Source organism: Empidonax traillii, unplaced genomic scaffold, assembly GCF_003031625.1.
Source record: "Empidonax traillii isolate 1590-97213 ecotype Southwest subspecies unplaced genomic scaffold, ASM303162v1 scaffold398:size1781980, whole genome shotgun sequence".
NCBI lineage: Eukaryota > Metazoa > Chordata > Aves > Passeriformes > Tyrannidae > Empidonax > Empidonax traillii.
The window spans coordinates 1,279,240-1,307,040 of NW_020955591.1; the positions used below are offsets into that span (position 1 = coordinate 1,279,240).

General features: G+C 40.5%; 1 protein-coding gene across 6 annotated transcripts in view; it reads left to right on the forward strand.

The window, feature by feature from the left end:
* Window positions 1-822: 822 nt before the first annotated feature.
* TRAF3 (TNF receptor associated factor 3) overlaps window positions 823-27,801 on the forward strand; it is a 71,204-nt gene continuing 44,225 nt past the window's right edge. For 2 of the 6 annotated variants that reach the window (XM_027893583.1, XM_027893589.1), the window contains exons 1-3: window positions 823-920; window positions 1,156-1,300; window positions 1,922-1,977. The gene's annotated coding sequence lies outside the window, so the exon portion shown is untranslated. Of the gene's footprint in view, window positions 921-1,155; window positions 1,301-1,921; window positions 1,978-15,373; window positions 15,484-21,729; window positions 21,922-27,801 lie in introns of those variants that run through there. The other 4 variants (XM_027893585.1, XM_027893586.1, XM_027893588.1 and 1 more) reach the window with 4 other exon arrangements.

Consider the following 27,801-nt stretch of genomic DNA (forward strand, 5'->3'; position numbering starts at 1 on the left):
AGCGGAGCCCGACACGGGCGTTTATTTCACCTGCCCGCCCGGAGCCATATGTGCCTTTTGGCAGCCGGGGCGGGATCCTGCGGAGGGGTCGCGGATGGTCTGGCATCCCCGGGACGCCAGGCAGGGCACACACCCCCGCCCGCCCGCCGGGACTCGAGGTTGGCACCTACGGCCGGCGGCTCCCGGGATCGGCCTCTCGGCGTACAAGCAGCTCTGCCTCGCTGCTCTTTCCCGATCTCTTCCAGACTCTTCTCCCCGCTCCCCACCGCTGTTTTCCCTCCCTCCCGTGTTTCCCAGTGGCATGTTCTTTGTTTAATGAAGGCTGTTGTGTTCGAAGAGCACCTTCGAGCGGGGGCTGCTGCACGTCCCCGGGGGCGAGCAGGGGCAGCGGGCGGCTACGCGCCGCGCCGACCCCGCTCTCCCGGCCCCCCGCGTCCCGGCGCCATACCCCGCGCCCTTCCTTCCCCCAGTGCCCCAACACAGCGCCCGCCCTCCGGACGAGCCCCCGCGGCTCCACTGGCACCTCCCCGCGCCTGGGGCGAAACGCTCCGTATCCCCCCAGCCCGCCCCGCACCCCCTTCGCCGGGCGCGGCCGGCGGGGCCCCTTTCCCCGGGTCGTGCCCGCGGCGGGGGGGGAGTGAGAGGCATCAGGTGCAGCCGGGGCCAGCGGCCAGGGCAAGCCCGGCCCCCGGCTGCCGCCTGCGCGCTGAGCGGCTGTGCCGGGCCCGCCCCTCGGTGTGTGGGGAGGAGCCGGGAGAGCAGCGGGCTTCGCCGGGGATTTCCAGCCCGAGCGGGCGGGAGAGGAAGTGCGGGGCGGGGGGAGACGGCGTACAGCGGTCGGGACTTTCCGCTGGGCTGGCGGTCGCCTTCGCCCGGCTCCAGCTGCCGCCCGCCGCCCCGCTCCCCGCACACGCTCGCAGGTAGGGCGGCCGCGGGGCTCGGCTCAGTGGGGCTCGGCTCGGCTGGGTGGCGGAGGAGGGGAGGGCGGGAGCTGCTCTGCCGCCGTGGCGGCGGCTCCCGCGCGGGGCTCCGGCACCGGCCGCGCTCGCCTGCCCGCGCTCGGGCGCTGCGGGCAGGGGGACGGGGCCGGGCGGGCGGCGGGGGCCGGGGGCGCTCCGGCGGGGGCGCGGCGCTGACCGAGGCATCTGCTGCCAGGCAGGGGCCGAGCGCGCTGCACCCGCAGCCCGTGCCGGGACCTCGGCGGCGCCTGGTGCCCGGGGATAGATCAGATCAGCCTGCGGCGGGGCGGCGCGGACTCCTCTCCTGCCCGGACGCACTCGCTCTCCAGGGCTTTTTGCAGGTGCCCCTTTTCACTTACTTATTCCTGCCTCCCCCTTTCCCTTCCCCGCGCCTCTCGCTGTTTGCCGCGCTCCCCGCGGTGCGTGTGCCTGTGCGGGGAGGGGAGGGCAGGGAGGCGAGGCCGGAGCGGGGAGCCGGGAGCCGCGGCGGCGCTTGCGGCGTTTGATGTGTCGTTTGAATGCAGAAGGCTCGCTCGCTCCTGGCTCCCTCCATATGCAGTGCTGGGGGCGGGCCGACGGCCTTTAAAGGGGCACTGCCGGCAGCGCCGCGGCTGGCGCGGAGCGCGGTGCCGGCTGCGCCCCCCCGGCTGCCGCTGCGGCGGAGCCCCCGCCGGCTGCCCGGCCATGGGGCCGCGCCCGCCCCGCCGCCGGAGCTGCCCCTCGTCGCCGCGGGAGGAGTTGTGTTCTCACCGAGCCCGCCTGCCCGCACCGGCGCTGCGCTGTGCCCGCCTGCCTTGCCTGCCGCGAGCGGAAAGGAGAAAAAAAGTGTTTTGTTTTCACGCCATTCATTTCGTGCGCTGATTCGCGACGCCGCGTTTTAGCGCGTTGAATGAATCGCCGTGTTGTAGGTCAGGGAAAAATAACGAATGTTTAAAAGTTTATACTGAGTCATTCCTCTGCAGATGAACCTATGACTGACTCATAATCTGAGAACTGCAGTGGCTTGTAAAATAGGAAGGTAAGGCATTTACGTCTTGATTTATTTGTATCTTTGAGTGTCTGAGATCTGATTTGTCTGCAGAAAAGAGGAGAAACTCTGTTAATATTAAGAGGCATAATCTCATGTTCTGCCGATCAGAGATTGTGTGTGACGTGACAGACTGTATGTGCTCCTCTGCATGGATCTTTACCACGCATTAGGGCACCTTTCATCTTTTTCTGTTTCTGTAGTAGTAAAATGTGGGAAGTTCCAATGATACAATTTGAAATATGCCATCTCCTTGGGTCCCAGAGTTGTCTGGCTTGTTGAGGTCTAACTGAGCCTTGTATATTGTAATTTGTGCGGTTTTTATTTCTTCAGTAGAACTGTGTGGTTTTCCTTTCAGGTTTGTCCCATAGGATGCATGTACCATCACTGAGCACTAATCTGAACTTGCACTCATAGACCAAAAAGGAGCTTATTGAATGATGTGAAGGTGTACTTCAGTGTTTAGCTTAGAGAAATAAAATAGTATATTTTGAAATAGTAAAAATCTCTATTTGAAATAGCTGTTGACCTGCCTAGAAGCCTAGATTTAAAGGCTACACTGATGGTTGGTTAGAACTAAAGAATTTATAGCATGTACCACATCTGGTCCTTTAAAATGAACCACTGGCTCATACCGCGTATGGATTAATGTAGATCTTAGTGTTTTTTTTGGTGATTAGGGAGAGGGCTCTTAACATTTAAGACGAGAAACACTTGAACCTTTGGACAGAATCAGAATTTTTTTATGTCTGAACTGGGAAACCCCTTGTAAAGCTTGATAATGGAAACACTGATGTATCATGAGCTTGGGCATTGCAAGCAGGCGGCACTACGGGCTTATAAAAGTTGTGTTGTTCCAACACGAGAATAGTAGGTGTTTTACTGAAATATGACTTGATGAGGAGCTTCTAATAATAGCTGGACCTAGAAAATAGAATCGTGAAGTTCATTCAGTAGCAGTGCAAATCAATTCTAATCAAAAGAGGGTGCTAAATGACTCAGTCTTTAGGCTTTCCTGAAGTCCTTCTGCATTTAAGTTTGATGATACCAATTTTGAAAAGCCATTCTTGTATGGATTCAGAGAATTTGATCATTGTGTAACCATATTTACTGTTGATATCTTGGAAAACTCTAACATGGCAATAGTTAGCATCAGTGACAAAAGATTCTTTAGGAAGTCTTACCAGTCCATGCTAATACGGTTTGTCTTTTAAATGATTTTAAGATCTTGTTGTGTTGTAGAATTTTACATCGTTCTTGTCCATAATGAAGACTTAAAAGATGAATGTGTTTTGGGTTTTTTTTAGCACCAAAGTCCAACTGTTCTATTAATAGATATGGCAATGCTGAAAATAAGAAAAGCCAAAAATCTTAATTTGTAACTTGTGTTGTTAAACAACGGATGATGTAGTAATTGGATTTCTTTAGGTTCTTTTGTTGTAGTAATGTTTCTTAGTTGAAGGTGCTGCATCTTATGATGTTTGAAGACTGCTCATTACACACTGGTTTCAGGTATTTGTTCACTTATGGACAGCTCCTTTAAAGAATTGCCAGTGTTTACATTTTGTTTGGTTTGCTTTTGTTTGTTTTTTAAGCTTTGGACACTTTGAATGTGATGCTTGTATTTGAAACCTTGTGGCATTTTTGGTGTATGGCTCAGGAATATCAGAAGTGGTAGAAGAAATTGGAGATTTCAAGATGTGATATGGGGGAAAGAAGCCAAGGGAGGAAGAGTTGTGTGTTTTTGTGCAGCAGAATAAAGGTGTGATTGTAGCACGAGAGAGAGTGCTGTAGTTACACTAGGTTTTATCTTACACCTTTTAACCTATGGTGATGTAGAAACTTCAGCTGTGAGGGGCTGGCAGAGAGAATATAACTGGTCTCCCAGCTATGCCTGCTCGAAGCTCATCCTCTCATAAACAGGTAGTTTAAAGTCAGTATATTTTGTTTTGACAAATCACAAACATTTCATTTTCTTCTATGCCTTTTTTCTTTCTATGGTAGAAAGAGAAAGGACTAGAGAATTGGGACGAAAAGGGAGTCAACTTACAATGAAAGATCTTTAGGTGCCTGCATTGTAGGAAGAGGTGTTCTCTTGTAATGGTAAAGAAGAGAAAAGGAAATAAAGACACAAAAATCCTTTAGAAAATCTGTAAGGAAAGTATACAGTGGAAACATCTTAGAACCTAGAGAGAAAATAAGGCAAAAGATTATTTGGTATTGAGAAGTGTGTGTGTGAGGGAGAGAGATTTATATAGCCTTTGAGGGAGTATGTTTCTTCCTGGAGATCTCTTCTTCTGGATCACTGACAGCAAAATACCGTTGCCACTGTGACTTCAATTGCTACTGACTGTTGGCTTTGTAACTAGGTTAACAGGGCAAATGTCTCTAAAATTACATACAACAACTGTAGGTCACTAATCCTCTCCACCCCCCAAAAAATGTTAAGCCTTTGATTTCCATGCTGTTGTTCTTCCCTGCTGCTTTACTGTGCGTGCATAAAATGTGTTTTTAGTAGAATTTCAAGTTCTGCTGTTCATCTAGCCAAGGCAGCATGGGAAGCAAAGTTTCAACACGTTATTGTGTGCAGAAGTTCAGTTTTGGACATGTGTGATGGCTTCCATCCCTGCCTCGCTCCTTGTACTGAAAACTGGGGTGTTGTGTACTTTGACATCAGGATTGAATTTTTGCAAATTGTAGGTGTTAGAACCTCATTGGGCATAGCAGTTGGAATGCTTTAAGTTGGAATGTGGTGTTGTTCCAGTATTATTACATAGAAATGTTGATTTATGAAATAGATTTCTCTGATCTATAGAGGAAACATTATTTACAATGATAGAAGTTGCTAATAGTTCTGTAGTATAATTTCAATGCTCTGAAATGAATATATCCTTTCATATACAATATATAGAGCAAATGCTTCAGTCAAAAATATGTGTCAAAGAAGTCATGAATCTTCCATTTTACGTGTTTTAATGATGACTGATGGAAGCTCCTAATTAGAAAAGTTTTAACATTCGGAGTAATACTGGACTTTTGCGGTTTCTGCATTAATATGTAAAACATCTTTTTGTAAATAAAGATATGTGCACTTAAGCTCAAAATGCTGTGAATCTTTACAGCTTTCTTGGGTGTCTAGCAGAAAGAGTTATTTGGATTTGGTCTGTCTTGAAAAGCATGTTGCGGATGCAACTGCAAGATATGAAGTGTTTCCCGGCTGCCACTTTGTTCCTGCAAGCTTGGACATCCATCAAGAAAAGAAAGAGGAGATGGTCCATTGCAGATACCAGTGTAAAATCTAAGAGACCTGGAGTATGAGGTTTGGTTTTTTCCCATTCCTGTAGATGTGTGTACTATAAGTCATTCAGTTAGGGCAAAAACGACAAGGGTCTTCCATGTTGCAGTGCTGAGAGATGGGACATCATGTCTGAGTCCCAGGAGCAGAAGGGGGATTCCAATCCAAGTTTCCTACTTCCCTGAGCAGGAGTCTCATCATCAAGCCACAGGACAGTTAAGAGCAGTGTCACTTCCTTCTCTTTAAATTTTTTGCCATGCCAGGAAAAATCAAAATTCAGTGTGCCGAAGAAATGGAGCAAGAGGAAGCGTGATGTCTCAGTCAAGTGATTAGGACTTTTTTTAGGATTACCAGGATGAGTAAAGACTAGGAATCTGCTGATGCTTTATCCACTGTTTTGTTTATTGTTTTTTGGTGCATTGGAACTCGATGTTGAGGTGCTTCCTGAGGTGATTAGCCTTGTGAAGACGGTTTCTTAAGCATCTGTGCTTAGAAGATGTGCTGGGAAAGTAGAGGTACTTGGGTGTCACTCAGGTTTGGTGGTAGCTGGCCAAGAGTTCTGAAAATAACTTTGATGCAGCTAGTGGCTTATTTATGTCTGGCTTCCTGCTCCATATACAGACAATTTTCCTGGTCTGTAGTAACGTAGGAATAGTGGTACTTTCCTATGATCTGAGGACATAAAAATGATGAGGTGCTGAGACCCAGCAGGGCAGTACAAGCGTCATCTGTTGATAAATGGAGTGAATTACAAGTGTCTGTGTAGAGGCATCCAGTCCTGCCTCTTCTGCAGTGCTGTGCCATCCCAGCATCATGGGAGAGGAAGCAGCATTTGCTTCACCTTTCCACTGATACCCACAGCAAACATGCAGTGCTGTATGAAGCTGAGTGTACATGACAGAATTTGTCAGTGGTTGCTGTTCTGGTGCTTGTAGCTGTTCTTGGCTTTCTCCTTTGGGTGTTATAGAGAAGTAACATTTTTTTAAATTTATTTTGTGGAACCAGCTTACATGATAACTGTGCCTAAAATAACTTTGTTACAGCAAAGCCCAACTCATAAACCAGGTTTTGGCAATGTGAATGGATTTAGTTTTGTAAGCTCATCCATGTACATGAGAGAGGGAGATAATTAGAACAATTATTAGAGGATTTTATAATGAAGATCTTGTATACTGTACCAGTTTGACTGCCTTCTCTGTGTCTTTCCAGAGAGAGGAACCTTCTGAGAGTAGGTTGCTTTGAGTGTTGTGCCTTGTAAATTAATGACTCCCAGATGTAAGTCTTGATTTTTTTCGTAGGAAGTATAACTTGATAGTTTTCATTTAACTTATTCTTGGTTTAATCTCCTTTAAACCATCCCAAGTGACTCCTCTTTCTGCATTTTATGCTCTTCAGTTACTAATGGAATGCTTTTGTCCATGCTGTGCTTCTCTTCCAAGTTGTTTGGCTGAACAGTATAAATGCTCCTAATTTCTCAAGCTGGTTCTTCTGATTCTTAGAAGTGGCTTATTTGGACCTTCTTTCAGTCAGATCTCCTGTAATTTTAGGGCTGTTAAGGGATGACTTTTATTCTAAGGTTTATTTATTCACCCTTGCACTTGGACCAAGTAACTGCATTTGCCCTTTTACTTCCATTTATATAACTTTTTTCCCCTCTTGAAATACCTGTTTCCACGATTGTACTTACTTTCACACTTCTGGGTAATAGTTTTTATCTGCAAATCTACTTTTCTTTGACCTCTCTGTAGCTACCTGCTTCTTTGATTCCTTCCCTGCCCCGTTTCCCACTCCAGATGAATTATCAGGGTCTTCTCTTCCAGGTCACCAAGGATGCATTACAGTGTACCCTGCTATTATCTGAAGTACGTCTTTAAATCTACACTTGCTCTCACTCCATCTTTTGTACTGTCCTCCTTTCTGTTCAGCACAACATCTTTAAGAGAGAAGCATTGTGCTTTTGCCTGGGAATGTTTCTGTTATGACTGCTGTGGTTGAACTTGATTAGGATACCAGTTCTACATTCAATAGGCACTAAAGTGCCTATTGTTGTAAAGTGACATGTCCTCAAAATGCTAACATTTGGCTGTCAGTTTGAGCAGAAAGAAGTTGGATACCTAAATAAATGAAGACCTCTAAGTTGCATGTGTGCATCTCTGGCAGTTTTGGAACCCTTTGATGCAGTAGTATTTTCACTGCCTTCTAAAATTCAGACTTTTAGGGGAGGGGGAATAAAGGGTTTGTGCTAACTGTGTTTGAAGCCAATAACATGCAGTATCACTTGAAGTCAGCAATATCCTCTCTGTTTTCTGTCAGGAGTTGAATCATGTTTCTATCTACAGAACCTGAGCATGCTATATTTCATATTAGCAAATATGTCTCACTGCTCACCAGTGGTGTCAATATGTGATGGGAATGCCAATGGATCCTGTGCTGTAGTTCAGCTAGTGGATATTGCTGTTGTGTTGCTCATACTGTTCGGTGGGTGGGTTTTGTAGCTGTGTTATAGCAAGGTATTTTGACACTCTTTCTTGGGCATGGACAGAAGAATGCTATTGCAATCTCTAGGAAGATAAAACAAATTTATTGTTATTTGTGTATTGAATTTCATCAGCTATTTTTTGGTAACTGGGACCATAAATTTCCCCTATTCCTCTTTTCTTTTTGCAAATTCCTGAGAACTTAACTTTCATTTTGAACAGATTGTTTAGGCATGCAAGTTTCAGTATTTTATCCAGCAAGATTTTGAGGGAATTTTGGGGGATTTACTCTGTTGGTAGTTTGTGTGGTTTGGCTAGTGGTTTTGTTTGGTTTTTTGAGGGGGGGGAGTTTGTTTTGTTTTGACTTTGTGTGTGCCTTTGTTTGCTTTTTAAAGAAAGATTTTTGGACAAGCAGATAAATATCTACCCCTTTCATTATGTATATTTGTTCCGAGGGGACACTCTCAAAATAAATGAGAAAGAGATTTGTAATTGCTCTGTTTGTGTAAAAACTCTCCATGTATTAGTTGACCATTCTGAGATGAGCTGGGGCAAATAGAATTTGAAAGTCCTCTCAGATATACATAAAAAGGCAGTTATTCTAGAACAAGTGTCCATATGCTGAACTAATTGGAAAAGTTCAAAATAGTTGAACCTTTGCTTACAATATTGTGAACAAACAAGGAGAACAAAAGGCAGTGAGGAAAAAAACCCAACTCCTTATAGATCCAGTTTATACATAAGTTCTGTCGTGTCTCTTTACAAGAGATAAATGGTGGAAGTTGACAACAGTCATCATGCTACACACTTTATTGATGCCTACAGTAAATTTCTGCCTCTGCTCCATATTATATTTTGTAGCAGAGTTGCAACCTGAAGATGTCTGGGGATGCTTGACTTCATCTTAAGCAAATGTAGGAGTGACTTCTGTTGCTAGAATTAATGTTGAGGTTTGTCCATGTTCTGTGCACTTTAGAGGTACTGACATCTCTGTTTTGCTTTCAGAGGGCAAGTAGAGACATGCCTAAAGTAGCTGTATTTTTAAGCTGACACTGCTGCTTCAGTGTTTTGGCTTTTTTTTTAAAAATAAAATCTTCCTAAAATCTTATCTCCTGGTTAAACAAATGCCCTGTTGTACTTAATAAATTTGTATAGGAGTGTAATGTGTGTGGGGGGAGAAAAGGACTGTAACTGTCTGTGGAGAAATGGTTTGGCTTCTCTTGTAGCTAATCAGATTTTATAGAGTATTAAATAGGCCATGTGCTAAAGTATCAGTTGTTAACACCTCCAAACTAAAATGTTTGTCATGTTAAAGAAGGGGAAATATTGGTGAGCTCTCCATTAGGTGGTGCTGCTGGGATTGAAATATTTATGTACCTAATGGAAGCAGGCTTCTGCCTAGAACTGTTTCCATGTCTTTTTTTCTTTAAGGACTTGTCTTTATTAAAATACTTTCCAAATGCAGGGATACTTGCTAAGGTGTTGGCTTTTTTTCAGTTTGAAATGAATAGATAAGATACTAAAAAGACCGTCTGTCTTTATGGGAAGGAGGTATGGAAGAAATCAATCATACGCTTTTTGTGTGGGTGATTTAGATTTTAGGAGCTGCCTCTGTTGTAGCTCTCATCTGTTCCAGTGTTGGCTCTGATATGTTCATGTCCCGCTGCCATGCAGTCAGGGATACTGCAGCATTAAAGAAATTCAGTGACAAGAAATACTTGATTTAAAAATCCAGAAATCAATTAGACTGACCATTACAGCTGAAACACCCTGATGAATCTTTTATTTGAGTTCCTGTATGCTTTTTGACCCTGGCCACTAGCGTTTCTTTTTAAAGAACTGCGTTTTCACTTAAACACATAATGATGGTATTTTTTTGCCTGAGCCATGACTAACTAAGGATTTTAGGAAAACTTAAGGAACAAAGATGGTACCTGCACACAGAGGCACTGAGTACCATCTTAAATAGTGATGGTCTGAAATTGATGCTTGAAAAGTGTGTGATCTTCCATATGGCCCAACTCTTAATCTGCCAGTTCTACACAAGTGGTATATTTTAGGGTGTCTAAAGTTGTCCTAAACTCCTGGAATTAGACACCTGACTCTCTCTGCAGTAGTTAGAGTTGAGATACATATTAAATTTTTTAAAAGTGCAGTGGCAAGTGAATTTAAGTACTCTCTGTTGTTAGGATTCCTTCAGGTTGCTGAGGTCTTTGAATTCTCCCGCACCACAGTGTATCAAAAAAAGTACCAAAAAACCCCCCAAACCCTAATTTTTTAGAAATGGTATTGGCCAAGAACAATAGTCAGTCACGCTGGGTTCTCTTCTCATTACAGGCAGAAGTATTTTTATGTGATTTACAGAATCAAGGTAATTTTGGCCAGCTAGCAAAAAAAGTTTAGTAGCATTAAATAGCACTGAGCAAGAATGCAAGAGATGCATTTTTTTCTTAAGAAACTGTGAGGAATTTTTTTTTCCTTTGAAGATGATGTAGCTTAGGAAGAATCTACTTCTTGGAGTTAGAAAGTTTGAATAATTTCAGATCCAGCAGTAGGAAGCCTAGCTTAACATATTTGACTTGAGTTTAACAGCTGTTGAAGTGGTATGGGATAGCTAGTGGATGTCACATGTAACTTTCTGTTTTCAAGGAAAGAAATTGAGAGGTTTGCAAAAAATCTTTGTTGACTTTCTAACCTTGGCCATGGTTAAAATGTGTGACTGTCAGATGCTGTTAGTTCCTCAAAATATAGCAGATTGAAGTACTAGGCAGGGCGATGATTCTCCTTGGTCTGTGGGAATAGCTCAAATGGGGAAACTTATCAGTTATGTGATAACTGGAGAAATGGGCAAGCTGTTGTGTGAGAGAACTTGGCCATTAGTGTTTTATCAGTTTGCTAATAATAACTTGCAGCTTTCTAATAATAACCCTCAAAGGGGCAGTTAAAAGATAGCGGCTGTGATGTCATCCAGCCATACGACTTCATATCAAATGTGAACTTGTCATTCCTCGGTTATGTGATTGGTTTCTTGAGTGAGGCCAAAGCCAAAGGTGGGAATGAATCAGGCAGAGAGAAAGTTGTGCTTGGTCACCTTGAATAGAAAGCCTTGGTTCTAACATTGCCTTAGGATGGTGTACAGACAGGAGGGTGATAGCATTCTATACTCCCTAAATAGATCTTTAAGTACTAACAAAACCTAGCCTTGCTTCTTCCCTCCTACCTTGACTTTCAACTCGTTAGGAGACTACCTCTGTGTTTACAGGCTAAACTTGGCAATTAACAGAATTTGTTGTTGCATTTTGCTGTGCTTAGATTCCAGATCGAGGAATAACTGTTGTTCCTACAGCCAAAATGGCATCAACAGCATGTCCCAAAGGCGTGTTGATCAGAGAGGGCATAGTAAGGATAGTCAGGGAAGAAGTGACAACGTATTGTAGTGTATTAAGATTGTGTCTTTATTTTCAGGTGAAGGTGGTAATGAGGGGAGGCCTAGGGAGCAGTAAGAGCAGTACTGTGACACCCCTACCTGAGAGCAAGTGGAGTAGTGAAATATATTTCTGTTTTTTAAAAAAGTTGTAAATAAATGATCAAACATGAGATTTGGCATAAATGGTGGATTTTATTTGCAGAGGTATCTTTTGTGAAAGATTTGTGGGACATGCACTTCTGTGTAAGAATTGATTGACATACAGGAAAGCTCTCGATAATAAATGTGGATGACTGTCTTGAGTTATTAAATGAAATGCTTGAACCTGATATTAAGACTAGATGTGATGTGTCAGTCTCAGTGCTGTTACCAGCAGTGAAATGAAATAGTGGGTCTCCTTTACTCTTAGAGTAGACCCAGAGCTGCAGAGTGCTGGAACTCACTTGTACCTTGAGTAGAGTTTAAGTCATCACTGAANTTTTTTTTTTTTTTTTTTTTTTTTTTTTGTTTTTGTTTTTGTTTTTGTTTTTGTTATTACCACAACCATAGTAAATTCCAAGGAAGAGATGAGGAGGTCAAATAAAGATGTACCAATATCTTAATGCTGCAGTTGGTCACCAGGGCTCAGGCATCAGAGCCTATTGCCAAGTATTACATCCAATAAGTAAAATAGAAAGAAGAGCTTTTATTGAGTGTTTCAATAACATTTCTATCTGGCCTTATTCCCCGTTAGGGCTCCCTGAGCCTGTATGATACACTCCGTAAACTGAAGTTGTTTCTATCTGCTCTTCTGGTCTCCACTTATTTTCCTGTAAATAGAAACGTTTTTAAGAAAGCTTTAATATTTGCATATAAGTGACTTCTGAGATGCCATTGCCCTACCACAACCCTACCTGTCCAGATGGTCACTGCAAGAACAGAGGCCAGTGTGTAATGGCTGAATATTAGTACAGAAGAGTTCAGCTCCCACTGTTCTAAGCTGGTGTAGAATATTAATCTGTTTTCACTAATTAGAATGAGACTGGGGTCATTGTTTCTGCAGGTACTCAGTATGGTCATTAGGTCCTCTTTGACAGCATTTCAGCTTTGCTGTGACTGTGGCAGAACTAGTTAGACAGTCCAAACTAGCTAACTTTGTAAAAGCAGGAGGATGAGAATTGATATGACGCTGATGACTTTTCAGCATTGTGTTTACTGATAAAACTGATCCACTACCAGTATGGAATGAGAGAGAAATTCATAGGGGAAATAGATGTTGGGATGTTAAACATTTTAAATCAGTAACCAACTGCCTGCAATTCGCCCAAATGTAATTGTTTCTGGTGGTTGTCTAAACACTGGAGGTTTCAGGGTTTTCTCCAGTCTGTGCTCTGACTCGTGGATAGTTAGACTGGAGGAGTAAAGTCTGGGAGCCAATATGTGACACAGAGGGCTTTGTCTTCTTATGCCTGCAGGCAGAGCACTGTAGAAGGACCCAAAATAGGAGTCTTTCAGGTGTGTAGTGGTATTCTACCTGCTTTCATCCTCTCCTTTTCCTCATGCACCAAAGGCCTAGATCAAGGGCTGGACTATAGGCTGGAACACAGCTGTTGGTTACTGCTGCTGGAAGGATCCATCCTTTGCCCCTGGTCAAGTTTTTTTTAATTATTATTTTATTTCTTTTTTGATTTGTTTTTTGTTTTGTTTTTAATTTACATTGTGAGTTTTGTGTTTTGGATTACTGTACTGAGATTCTTCCCTGAAGCACGTGGAGATAGTGTCAGGCAGGACCTGCTGAGATCTCTTTGCCATTATGTTCCTATCTGAATCGAGGCAATGGGTTTTATGGTGTGGCCTTAGCTTACAACAGTAGTTCCAAGGATTCTGAGCTCTGTAGGGCTGTCTTGCAGAGTAGCAGATTAAGCTTGCTCTAGCATGATTTCCAGATGCCTGACACTCTAGGAAGAGCTGTGCTTCCTCTTGAGATTCGAAGTCTAGCAATTGCCTTAGGTGGAAAACCTGAGGCAGACCACAAAGCCAGTATTCTTCTGGCTGTGGTTTTTTTGGTAAAGCATACAGGGAGTGCAGCCTGCCAGCTCATGGAGGGTGAGAGCTGATACTCCGTGTGTGGATAAAGATGGTGAAGTCCATGTTAAGTGCAGCGCTGTCTAGACTGACCAGAAGAGTCTAGTGGCAGGTGAGTGGAAGTGTTTAGCTATCCCAGGGAACTTAGAGCTGTGCTGCTGTTTGCTTTTCCTGTGAACTGGTGGACACTTTGGGAACTACTGTCCTGAGGACTCAAGAGGTTGCTTTTCTCATTACAGCTTGTCTTGGTCTGTGTGCTCCAGGGGGAGAATTTGGGCCTTCAGAAGAATGAGTGCATCAGCAGCTAAAAGAAAGAAACATGTTTTTTGTTTTCTGGTTTGTGTGCGCGTTTTTCTTTCTCCATAATTACAGGTTGGTTCTGTTGTGCAGTGGAGGCAGCTCCCACTAGGTTTCAGTTTAAAAAGAAGCATGTAGATATTTGAGTCTGAAGACCGTTCACATTCGTTCTTCTGTTGCCATCAACGTGACTTTTTCTGGCAAATACATAGAAAAAGTAAATTGTCTATGAGAAGGGAAGTGAGATGGGGTATCTTGATGTACTGTGGGGAGATGAGAATGTTTCAGTAGGACAGAATGCTTTATAAAGGATTTACAGCACCAAAAGTAGAATAAAAAAAGTAAGGACCACAGAAACGGTTGTTCATATATTGCGTTTTATGGAGCCTCAGCACCAGGGGTTGGCAAAAGATGCACTTTACTCTCTGAATTTGAGCTTCTAATGATATGTGACCCCCAAATACTTTGTGGCCTGCTAGGAAAGTTGTATTGCACTGTCGTGGTAACAGAATTATACTTCTTCAGTACTAAAACAAATACGGTCTCTGCGCTTTTGAGACTTTACTTAGTAGGCTTTAGTTTATGATCAACTGTGTAATTTAAAGTCTCTTTTAAAACTCTAATTCTAATAATTGTGCATTTGTGATCCGTGACATTCATTCAAAATATTTATTCAACTTCCAACTTTCAGAAAGTTGTCTAATGAAAATACTTACTCTTAAGTAGCATTGAAAGTATTTTAAAAGCAGCAACTAAAACGTAATCTGCATTTTTAAATTGATAATTTTTAGCAGAAAAAGAGGAATAATATGACCTGTGAGATGTTCTGAATCTACTCTTTGATTTTTACATATAACCCTTAGGCTGTTATCACCCCTCTGAAAACTGAGCAAAGATTCCTTCACTGAAGCTACTTTACTTTGTATGAGTGAACTGGATTTTGTGCTATAGTTGTATTGCAGCATATTTTCATTGCTAGAAGAAGCAAAGAACACCTTTCAATTCATTACTGGCTGACTGCAGGGATTCTTAGCTCTCTTGTTAGCTTTTAAAGGTAAAGTGAAAATGGAAGAAATAAGATGGTATCATGCTTTCTTGTAAATCCATTCCTACTGTTTCACTAGTACATTCACTAGTACATTTCACTACACATTCACTAGTAATTTTCAACAGGAATAAAGCTGGTTGTTTAGACGACTTCAGTTCTTAGTGCCACCGTTCAGAAATGGCAGCGATGTGCTGGCCAAAATTTTATGTTGGCTAATATGTTTTAATACCATTTGATGGTAGTCTAAAAACCCCCTCTGCTTTTAGTGTTCGCATTTCCACTCTTTAATATCGGAATGTAAATTGTTCCTGTGCTGAATAGGTTGAAGTACAGTAGCCAGTAAATTTAGACCTGTGTTGTGAAATGGAGCATGCATCTCAGATAGTTTCTTTTCTTGGTTTTGGTTTAGGTTAACAGAAGTATCTTTACATCTGCAGTTTCTGGAAATTTTAGAACACTGTGAACCTCTGGCCAATAAAAATTTTCCCATTATGTAAAACATTCTTGTAGATTAGCTTGACTCACTAAGTGGTGGTAATAGTGACTTCCTCCATGAGGTAAATAGACTTCTGCAATTTTCTAGTGAACTAGTAAGTCTCAGTGCAGCTTTTTGATTTGCTGTAGTTTGTTATGGTTTGGTGCAACCTTAACCTACTATTTCACTTTTCTGCCTTCAGGCTTTTGAGAATTGTTTTTGTATATTAATAGGAGATGCTTGAAACCGACTTGACTTGTTTGTTTCCCAGCAGGAAAGCCTGAGTGCTTAGGCTTTAACTGAATCAAGACCAGCTTTCAGCGGTGGGAAACAATATATTAATCTATTGGAAGCACAGACTGCAGTCTTGTGTGTCTCTGGGGTTTGTGTTGTGACTTTTTTTCATGTAAACAGGTAGGTAGGAACAATTCTTCTGCTGTATATATTTTTAATATGCACATTTAGAAACCTCATGATAGTTATGTGAGTTGGAGTTTTTTGTTGGGCTTTTTTTTTTTTTTTTTTTTTTTTTTTTTTTTTTTTTTTTTTTTTTTTTTTTTTTTTTTTTTTTTTTTTTTTTTTTTTTTTTTTTTTTTTTTTTTTTTTTTTTTTTTTTTTTTTTTTTTTTTTTTTTTTTTTTTTTTTTTTTTTTTTTTTTTTTTTTTTTTTTTTTTTTTTTTTTTTTGGTAGTATTTGTATCATTGCATGAAACTGTAAAGTACCTTGTTCTCCTTTGTGTTTTGACATCTTTAAGTTGATGGTATTAATTTTACAAATCGTCTTCAGTGCCTGGACTTGTTTTAGTTATGAATGGGGGTGATACCTTAAAAGTTAAAACAAGTTTCATTCTCATTTCTGTAAGTAAACCCTCTTTTAGCCTTGTTCTTTCTTGTTCTGTGTCTTCCACACAATCTGAATGGACTATTTAGCAAGTTCTTCATTCTCTGCCTGGTGGACTTAAGTTGCATGATAGAATATGGAGGCTTGTTTTTTATAAATACTTTGTTTGTTTAATCAGTTGTATTTGCAAGGAAGGTAAGCAAATTATTATCTCCATTTCCTCTTCCCCCCCAAAAAAAATCTTTCCTTCAGATTTTTGATTTCAAATAGACTAAAACTATGATTTGAACTCATAGGTGGTAGCCAGTTTCCTCAGTCAGCCAAACCTAATTTGGAAAACTACATTATACCTTAGCTGCAAGAGGAGAAAATATCCCAAATCTTCTCAACAGTACATTAAATATGCTTGGGGTTGTGCTTTCCTTCCTTGTTCCACTCTGCTTTTTCTGGAGTTTGAAAGGAAATGATGCCTCTATAAAAAAAAGTTAGTCCTGTTTGCCTTCAGCTTAAGCTTTAAATTAGGAATGGATAAAAGAAGTGAAACGTGCTCCTTTCAACTTCTTGACATGAACATAGGAAATTCATCAGTCCTTCAGGTGAGTGATGGGGGTTGTGTCTTTGGAGAGTAGCAGCAGGTGATTCTCTGGGCACTCCGTGGCCTGTTCCTCAGAACAGGTGCAGCTTTATAAAGCTGGAAGGTAGAGAAGCTCTTTCAAAATTTTGTGTGGAAATGGACAAAAATAAGCTTTTTACTATGCTAATACTAGACAATGTGTTAAGCACTGTGACTAAGAACTTCTTGTCAGTAATAAATTATGTGAATTAGTGATGCTGTTCATATACAGAAGTTCATGTTCCTGTCACAATAAGTTCTTTTTGTAGGTTCACATAACAGTATGACAAGTCCTTTCTAGGTTGTGATTTAGATGTAGCATCTGAAGAGTGCAGGAAGAGGAAACAGTGTGCTGGAATGACTGGATACTCTCTTGGCCTTTTCTCTTTCTCACCTTTCCACTCTGCACCGTGAACCATTTATGAAGCAGACTTGATACCTTTGTGCAAGATTTTTTAACTTGGCCATGTCTTCTAACCTACTGCTAGGTGTTTGGTGTTTTTTTTCCTGAGAAATGCAGTGTGCACACTGGTTCCTGGTGTGTGAATGCCAACCAGAAAACAACTAGGCTGTCTTGAAATAATTCTCACTGTCCTGAAGCAAGATAGGTTAAGAAGTGTTAAGATGCTAGTCTTAGACTAACTGCAGAAACCACAAAATAATTAGAGATCTTATTTTATCATTTAAGTTTGGTTTTTAAGGGAAAGGGATGTTTTTGGTCCTCCTTCTTCCCAGCTTTACCAAGCTATAATTATGTTTGTGTATTCCTTATTTTTAGTTATTTTTTTCACTTTTGGCAGTTCCCAGCTTAAGACTGGAGTCCTATTGTACAAGGTAATACATGTACAAGTATGTGAAGAGATGGGAACTTGGTAGGCGTCCAGGTAAGATCAGAGAAAGGGGATCTGTTCCTCGCCGAGGGAGAACAGAAATATACAGAAGTGTTTTAAGTCATGCAGAAAGTCTGATAGCTTTTCTGATGGTTTTGGTTTTTTTCTTCTATTTCAAAGCCAACAGGTCTTTTCCCTTTTTCAAATTCGTGATCATATTTTTAAAATGTGGTGCGTGATGTGGTCTGCAAACCAGGGAAGATACTTGAAACTGCATATGACCTTTAGTGATAAATTAGTTTCAGTAGAGACAAGTTTAAAATAAAACTAATTAAAACTTTGTTTGGGAGCCTAAACTGAGTATATATTGTCAATTACAGGAATTTCAGTGTTAACTAAGCCGTGTTAGAAGAAAAATTGTAAAACTGCTGTTTTAGTACATGGAAATTCGCGAACCCCTGTGAAGAATAAGCAAAGGTCTTGTGCACAGCAGTGAGAAATTAATCTTCCTCCCATCTGTTGGTGGGGGAGTGAGTGGTAGTTATGTTCATTGTGTCTTTGAGTCTGCACCTATGTTGCCCATTATGTTGGCCTTTTAAAGAAAACATAAACCTTGTGAAAACACGGCACTAAAACCAGCCAGCCTTTGCAATGCTTTGGGTCAAACCCCCAAAGGAGGCATCTACCTCTAAATTCTCTCATTTCCTTTCTGCTTATCCCCATATACCATGCTCTGATTGCTGGGTACTGCCCCTCTCCTGGGGGCTGCAGCAGAAGGTGGGGAGATGCTGAAATGCTGCTGGAGGTTTCTGAGCTTTCCATGTCATTGTCAGCATGTTTTCAGCCCTACCTAATGCTCCTGTGAGGCCCAACTAGAGAAGACTGGGCAAGATCCCCCCCCAAAGGAGGACCTGGATCTCCAGGAATAATAGATTGCTAATGGTAGGCAGCTGGGCTGCGATGAGCTAAAAGATCTGGCCTTGAGCCTGGCTCTGCAGGATGCAGAGGGAAGGAGGGGTGGAAAGCAGTGATGAGCCTATTATTTCAAATGAGCCAACAACTGGCTGATTGACACTGAGGGCTCATTGTTGCTCCCTTTCCTCTTAAACACAGCTGAGGAGAATGAAGAAGTTGGGGCGCAGGGGTAGAGAGGTAAAAAAAAACGTAACTCAAATTATAAATTAGACTCTTAGTGTCTAGAGAGGCAATGGGCATGAATTTAAAAAAAAAAATAAAAAATCTGTCTGAATACAAGAAAAACTTTTGACTGGGGTTGCTCAAACACTGCAACAGGCTGCCTGGAGTGGTAGTAGAGTCATTCTCTGTGCAAGTGCTCGAGACCCAGCGGGTCACTGTGCTGGGCAGCTGCCTCTGTCTGACCCTGCTTGAGCAGAGGGGTTGGACTGGATGGTCTCCAGATGTCCCTTCCAACCACTGCTCTTCTGTGAAAGCTTCTTTAATATTTAGATGTATTCTTTAGCTGCTGTTGTGGAACACTTGGGAAATAATTACAAATGCCCCTGCTGGGCACTTGTCCCACAAATGCTGCTGCCGTGTAATCACGGCAGTTTTAATTGTATAGGGAAAGCATCCAAGTGCTAAGTAGTTAATTGACTAAACTCCTTGATTTAGGCAGCAAAGGCAAAAAAAAAAATCCACCAGCATCACTCCCCCTCCCTGAACCTAGAAAATCCCCAAACACCCTAAACCTTAAAAGACTTCTTTAAAAATTCCTTAAAATGTTATGGTTATGAGAATAAAAGGTAGCTTTAACGTAACTTAAAGAAACAAAATTATTTATTATCTTCCACCAATTCCTTGTAGTTTTCCCTGCTATCCCCAAATTATCCTATGAAAAATGAAGTAAAAAGTAGTCAGGAACATGAGAGGAGGAACAGCAGAGAGAAGGCGAAGAGAACCCACCAAACTCTGCAGTCTCTTCCTTTCAACCCACAACTAGAAAGACATGAGATGATTTGAGTGAACTTTCCTGTAGCTGTATTTCTTTCCTGGGCTCTTTCAGCCCTCCCCTGTTTGCATTTTACACAGCCCTCAGAAAGACTGCAGTGCAGTGGTTGGCAAGAAAGGAATTACTAGGAGGGAATATCAAGCTATGGTGGCTCCTCTTACAGTGTTGGTGTTGCTGAGATCTGCATTTTTGAGGAGGTAATGAAAGGCTGCCTTTGGGTTTCCAGTTCGGAAATCTGAATGCTTGCAAAAAAGGATGTGGATAAGATTTCATTAAATGTCCCTAGAGTGTGCATGGCATTCTGGACAGCAACTAAGCTCATTGATGCAGTGGTTTGGGTTTTTTTCTTGATACAAAACACCTGCAGTTTCTACCTAATACTTTTGTTTTTAATCCTCTGTGCTCAGAGAGTGGAGAATAAGGTAAGGTGCTTTTTGTTGCCTAACATATAAAGGATAATGGAAGTAATTTCTGCATGTTGTAGCATGCAACAATAACTGTGTTTGTTGGATAGTAAAAGTTTTGATTACCTTTTTTATTGCTTGTAACTCATTGAAATTCTTTGTAATAAATTCCGTGAATTATCTAGTATATTCAAGCTAAGAAACAGTTATCTGTACTTCATATGTATTAAAAGATTTTTTTTAAGTCAGTTTTCATTCTGGTTATCCAATATAATAAGGAATTATTTTCAAGAACAATGTTCTGGGAATGTTCCTCTTTTTATGTTAATCTTAAGAGCTAAAAACCCGATCCTTTCTCTGCCTTATCAATATCTTTGGGGTTTTTTTAATGACAGAATTTTAAGGGTATAGCACTGTCATAATGCTGCTGTTCAGCTGTGGAGTGCACTTGTTCAGGAAGAGTGAAACTTTGGAGGTGCCTGAATTCTCTGTGATTTGGAAGGAGTTGGTTGGTGTGTTGGGAGGAAAAGGAGAGGCTGAACATGCAAAACTCCCTGTGCTAAATTCAGATTTATAGCTAAGAATTCAAATGAATAATGACTAGGGTCACCGACATAATTGGTGTCTGTACTCGGGATGGGAGCTTACAAGTTTTGGAACTGCCAGAATCTGTAACCAGTCGTTAGCATGTTACTTAATATAAGTACGGAAAATAGGATGGCTGCTACTTTTAGTAGCATTAGCCTTTCCTTTCCACCTCCTGAGGACCAAAGGTGAATTGTAGCATGTGACTAAGATTAAAAAAAAAAAAATCAGAAAGCCACAAAAAAATGACTCATTTATAGCTGTGGAAGTTCGTGGCATTTCTCCTGACTAGATAAATGTTATCTTGGTCTCATGTTACAAAGTTCCCATGCTTTAGCTGTGGCAACGGGAATGAAAGCCCAGCGCGTTGAGTGGCAGGTAAGCCTTTCTGTGACTGTCTGACCTTCCGTAACCAGCTCTGTGTAACTGCTGAGGCTGACCCATCTTCGCAGCATTCTGTGCAGGATGACAGCTGGGAGCATGCTGCCGAGCTGGGCCCTTGGTGCTGGTCTGCTTAGAGTCACCTGGGAACATCACTCCTGCCCTGGCACCACGGAATAGCTGCTCACATCTGTCAGAGTTCGCTGACACTGTGGCACTCTGTGGTAGGTGGATGCAAACTTCGTTGGCAAGAGCTGAGAAACTGAAATTCTTGTAAAATGTGGTTTGAGTGTGTATTGTAAATGGCCAGGTGAGGTTACTGCTGTGTGGTTACAGAATATTGGCCTTGATGTGTAAATATGAGAGAGACTGTGGGGACTTCGATGGTGTGGGCATTGTCGTGGTATTTGTTGCATCTGAACTTTACTATCACATTTAGGAATGCACATTGATAGACACTGATAAAGATTTGTATTATGCTTTCAGACTATTTTCTTCTTTTTCTCTGTGCCTGTGAAAGTTCCAGGATCAAACAACCTTTCCCAAATCAAGTTGCTTCCTTCTAATGATCTCTTGGAATACTGTCATAGGGTGGGTTTTTTTTTAAGAAACACTCTGCAGAACAATTAATTATTTTCCCAGAATTGTGCTGATGTTTTCAAATGGAATTTGTCAGACTGTTTCCAAGAAAATGGCACTGCTTTGAAGACTTTATACAGTCTGTAATGACACACAGTGTATCTGGGTGGAAAGGTTTGTTGTGTGTGTGAAAGCAGGAAACAGCTGTGATTTTTACTTTGTGCATGTCCTTTAATGCTGTTTTGTTGAATATATCCTTTATGTGCATGCCCTTTAATGCTGTCCTTTGTGAATAATGGTGGAAGAGAAGAAAACAATGGTTTAAAACTCATGTTGATAAGTTACGTGTAATGTTCTTTGTTATTTATCTTAGGTTATTTTTTAAATTTATCATTAAGAATTAGTTTGATACTTCTTCAGTTTCATTAGAACCAACTTAACAAATGCTGGGAAGCCTGTTACAGGGTTTTTGAATGAAGGTAATATAACTCAGACTTTTTCTTTCTTCAGGGCAAAGAAAGAAACCAGGCAGACTGTAGCAAAGCTCCCCTTATTGGCACGAGTAAAGAGAACCCTAACAGAGCATTGAGAAAGCCTATTCTTTCTCCTCAAGCTGTGGATCAAATGAGATTCAAATAAAACAAAGGAAATGTAAGCAATCAGAGAGTCTTCCAAATTTGGGGGAAGGGAGAAGTATTAGTGTGGGAAGAAAAGAATTATAGAGGTTTTGATCAAGAAAGCTGTTGCACAAACTTTGGAAATCAGGCCTTTTTTTAAGCTAACAATTCCCTTTTAGAGTCTTTTCAGTTGTCTATGAAGGAGAATTGTTATGTGAGAAGGAGCATATAATTTTCAAACTGATACAGAGTTTACCTGTTAGCAGATAATTAGTGAAGAGGTTAGAAAAAGCAGTAATAACAAAGGTCGGGCAAGAACTGTCGAGGTTTTCAACCTTTATGCCGTCCTGGCAGCAACTGTGATACCGATGAGGTATTTGAATTGAAAGTGGTATTGTAACCTGTTCCTAAGGTGAACCTTTTCTAAAGAGTAATTTTAAGAAAATACAACTGTTTTATGGGATCATGTTGCTGCTAGTTGATTGGACACTCACCTTTAATCTTTTAATGCTTGTAACCGCTGGGTTGCTTGAAACCATGTTCCCATATATGGCATGTTCTTTGGTGGCACTGCCACTGCTTTCTGTGACTGCGATCCAGTAAAATTCCTGCTTTTGTTTTTAATGTAAGGTTTTTTTGGCGGCTGGGAAAAATCCCAGATTTGTCAAGCGTGAAAATTCTGATAGCATTGGATAAACTTTGAAGGAGATACATCAAGCTGTAATTCCAGATAATCTTTCTCTCATGAGTTTCTTTTGCCTTCTGTTTGGGTGCATGGCTGAACTGGGCTGTACTCAATCCAGACTTCATGAGCTTGCTAGCTAAGGGTTAGGTGACAAATTGCTGCTACATTTATTAATGGGTTTGTGATTTTTTTTTTGTTAATTTATTTTTTTCCTCCTAAAGCATGAATATTTGGATAGAAAAGAACATTTTGCCTGAGTGGTCTTTTTACTGCATTTTGAAGTAGTTCTTAGGACTCAAGCAGAATATTTTTCTACTTACCTGCCATCTCAGAGTTTACTGGAAATCTCCATTTTGCTTTGTTTTTAACTCATTGTCTAGTTATACACATAATATTTCCTCCTTACATAAAAAATGTAATACACCCTTTTGTGAGGATGAACATTTATTTTGATGACCTTGGTCTCAATTTTTGTGTGCAATCCATTCAGCATTTCCCTGCTGCTATGGCAAAAGATAGATGCCAGGAATATATATTGTAAAAATCTGTGTTGGTAATTTTTGTGCTGTGCATCAAGATAAAACTTGAATGTGGTAGTGGAGGGCTTGATTGAAACTACTGGTCAAAGCTCAGCAGATGAGAGAAGAAAAGGGGCAATATAAAGGACAGCATATGAGTTCAGAAGGTTGTATTAAGAGGTGAACTCTTATTTGCTTATTGTATTCAGCTTATATCTGGAGATTGTTTTAAAAAAATAGGTGATGACATATCAATAAAGATTTAAAATTTTCTCATCCTCTTTCAGCTGAACTTAAAATACTGTGGATTTGCCTTAATTACATCTGTTGTTGGCCCTCTGTCTTCTGTAAGCCCACTAATGAAATCTCTTACTTCAGAGGGACACAGAAGCTGCTGGGATTGATAACATATCCATGTTTCAAAATGGAACAGCCTTCACTTTTACTAATCACAGCTATTGCCAGCACAGCTGTCAGTAAATAAGTATAACTCTGGTGCAGTCAATACCCAGGAGAATAAATTAGTGAAACTATATGAAGAAAAAAATGCAGTGTGAGTTTACATATACCTACTTTAATAATTTTTTCCTCCAAATAACTGTCCCGAATAGTGGAAAATTGTTAGAAAAAACCAAAACCAACCAAACCCAAGTTTTGACACTGTATGATTAACCTGCAGAACTCATTGATCTGTGATAACAGTAAGAATTTTCTGCTCTTGGCCTCAAAATAATTGCTTGTAAGGCTAGCAGCTATATAGAGGAAATGGGAATCATCCTTAACAGATGCTTTGGAGCTACATTTTTTCCTTTTTTTCCCTATTGCCTATCCACTACTGTGTTGTAGGTGCTGTATAATGACGGAAAAGAAACCCAGGAACTGGTTTGTGCCTGGCTTCATGGATCCACATTACAGCATTTTAGATGTATTTTGGGACTTTATGTAGAAAGTGCATTTATATATGCTCTGAATTGAATTAAATTTGACACTTTTCTGGGGGCTTTTCTAAAGGCAGCAGTAGAAGAACTTCCAAAACAGTGTGAAGCAGATAGAAGAAAGGATTCTTCAGAGAAGCATTTACAATGTTAAGGTGGCAGTTCTCCTTATAGAGAGAGATATGGGTGTCTTGACCTCTCTAGCTGTTTGCCTATAATATTATGCCTAATGTTTTAGGATCCTGAAATTGCTTCATAAGACCATAAAGCATTGGAAGGTTCGGTTTAGTTGGAAAGCATCATGAAAAAAAATCTCTTAGGAAACTAAGAAGGGTGGGCAGGTGATTTCTTCTTATCCAGACTTCTAGGAGGATTTAGAATGGTGACAAATCTCACTTAGAAGAGTCTAAAAATAATACTTCCTACTGATGTAGAATACTTCAGGCCAGGGGTGCTATAAAAGGTAAGCAATGCTTTGCTTATTTTACAGTTTAATGGGAAATGAAGTGGTAAAGTCTTAAAACCATGTAGCCATTCAGTAGAATTTGGGGGAAAAAAAATCCAAACCACTGCTGTAATACCAGAAGCTTCATTGCCTAGATACAGATTATTTACAAAAAGTGGGGAATCAGCACTGTTTCCTCTGAAATGTCATTAGCAGTGCAACATCCTATAAGCTTTTAGAACTTAAGCCCCTTGCTCTAACAGTGGGTGTCCTCTGCATACTTTTAAATCTGGCATTTGCTCCAGTTGGAAATTATTCTTTGCATTCTGCATAGGCACATAGACTGTGCCTATGTGAATCTTTATAATGCAAGCAGATAGTCTGATGGTCTTTATGAGCGTAAATTCTCCAAGGAATCTCTGAGTATTCTCATTTAGTTTCTAGTGTAACACCTGGAGGCTTTCAGGTTTGAATTTTCAAAAATAAAAGTGCATGTTTAAATGTTAGATTGCCATTAATACATTAAACAAAATTGCTGTATTCAGTATTTATTTGGTAGAGGTGAACATGATTTCATTAATATTAACTAGAGAAGCCCTCAGGCGTTAAGCATGAAAAAAGAATTTTCAGCTAAAAGTGTCAACTTCATATTCCAAATCTGAAGACATAAGTCTCTTTCAGCCTTGTGGATGGTGTGGAAAGCACCAGTTTTAACATGTCTCTGAAGCAACAACAATGCTGTAACAGTTATACCAGAAGTTTCTTGGAAAGGTTGCTATCACTTCTGTTAATTTTTTGGCTGTGTAGCAGTCAAACAGCACTGGTTTTTAGGTGGTGATGTGAAATTCAGTAAAGAAAAATGTACAAGTTATTCTTAAAATCTTCACATTAAGTATATTGTAGAAGGATAACGTTGTCATCGATTTTTGTTAATTCTCTTAAGCCAGTGCAAGAGAAACCTTGAAAAGGACCTGGGGTTTTTTTAAACCTTAATAGTATCCAGTCTGAGCCAGTGCTGTAGAGATGGCTTGTTCTCAGGATGTCAGCGGTATCAATTGATCTGAAAACCTCCAGATCAGCAGTTGATATAAACCTGCAGGCATCAAATACAAGATTTAAGGTTGGCAAGACAAAATAATAAAGTAGCTTTTTATCTGGAAAAGTAATCACAAAGAAAAGAGAAACTAAAAGAATCTGGGACAGAAACTAGGAAATTGCAAGCAGGTTCCAGACACTGGTCATAGAAATAGGATTTAAACAGTGAAGTAAAAAGTGCAGACACTGAAATCACTGAGGTTAAGCTTGCTGTCATTTCATGAGTTAAGTGGACAATGTTTTTATCTTCCCTCACATTCTGATAAATAATAACATGTAGGCAAATGACAAGAGTTACTCTTAATCTCTTTTTTCCTTTTCCTTCCTGAGTGAGAAGTAATGGCTTCAGACAAAAGTAAAGACATCACGTAGAGTGGTGGAAAAATTCACTTAAGATTAGTGAGAGGTTGTGCATGAACGAGTGTCTTCCAGGCAGTTCAGTGTTAAATATTCTGATGATGTCACTTGCTGTTGTTAATTTCTAGAGTTTGATTAGTATTTAGGGCAGTGTGAAAAAGTATTTCTTTCTTACCTGTGTTCATAATATGCTGTAGTCACTGGGATAAAATGGAAGAGCAGAAAAGGTTTTATGTGGGTGAGTTACTTTCCACAGAAGGCAGGATAGACAGATTTTTTTTTGAGCTTTGGATGTAGGCTTAGAAAACATACTTTGGTTAGAGTGGAAAGAATTTCTCGTGGAAGTGAGATGCTGTGCTCTCAGTTTTCTGGTATGGTCATTTTTAGTTCCACAGTCCTTGGTTTCAGTGCTGAATTCAAAAAGTTCAGAGCCATATTTGAAGTTGCATTCTGTTTCATTTACCAGCTTCCTCTGAACTCTCCTGTGTTCAGAATTTCCTGGGAGGATTATTTTTGTTAAAGATGAGCTGCATTTTAAAATTAATTAAGTAATATTTTGTGGGGATTCTTGAGAAGGCAGTTTAGCTGTAATTATTCTTAATAAGCCTCTTGTGAAGTGCTTTGGGTTTTTTTTCTTTTTATTTGCTTGTCTCTGACACCTTTGCCTTCACGTACTTTCATCTAATAATTTTAGAAGATGAGGTAAAAAATTTTAAGATAGGTAGTACCTCTGTTAGATTTCAAGGCTGGATTCATTAAGACACTGCACAGATGCGCTCTGTCAGGAACTGGCAATGCAGAAAGTATTCTTCATGCACTTGGCAGACAGCAGAGTAGATAGATAGACTCTGATTTGAAGAATGTGTTGCTATTCTGATAGACTTCTGAAATTTTGTTAGATTTGAAGCTGAAGATCTCTTTGAAAAAGTGGAAAAGAATAGCATCGTTTGATAGGTCTTGGTTTAAAAAAAAAAAACAAACAAAATCAAAACCAAAAAGGTTGAAAATAACTTTAAAAGATAGCAAGGATTTCTCGATTCCTACTTGGTGGTTTCAGAAATAAAGAGACTTGGGGGTCTGAAGTGGCTATCATTTATAAGCAACTTGTTTCTGATAATCATGCAGCCGATTTTTCTTGAAGGCAAACCTTGGGAGGAAAAGGGGACTAGACTGGATCACTAGAGGATGACACATCTCTTTCTAGGACTGTATGCTTGAGCCAGAATGACTTGGATGTGCCATCAGCCTTAACCCTTGTTGATTCTTGTTAGGATTTGTCATGACTGGTTCAAATTTACTGTTGTCCAGTCATAGAAGTCAGAAGTGGGAAACATAGTGAGTGACTTCTCTTTTGAGTGTCAGTGATTTTTCCCTGCTACTTGTAACATGTGAACCAGGGAGTTCTATGCCATGCAATAAAAGCAAAGGAAGCACTAGGCTTGCTGTAAAACAAGACGTGGAAGAAATCTGTACTGGTGGAAATAGCTTTCCATAATAACAGAGTATTCAGAATGCAAACATAAGCTGTTTCTTTCCTATTTTTATCTTAAAGCACATATAAACCCATCTTGTAAGAGGATTTTACCTTTAATTTCAAATATTATGATTTTCATGGTGTTTCCCAGAATATTCTATCTAGATATTTTTCTTCTGTGGTAGATAGAACTTCTCCTTTGTAAACAGAGCCACAAGTTTAAAAAAACCCAACTCATAGTGTTTATCCACTTCCTCCACAAAGGACTGTCATATGTATCTCCATCATGGACTTCCCCTGAACAGCAGAGGAAGAGATTAAAGTACACTTTTTTCTGTGATCATCTGATCATCTTTTGATCTTTCATGTTCATTATCTGCTTCTACTAAAAGCCTTGTATAGAAA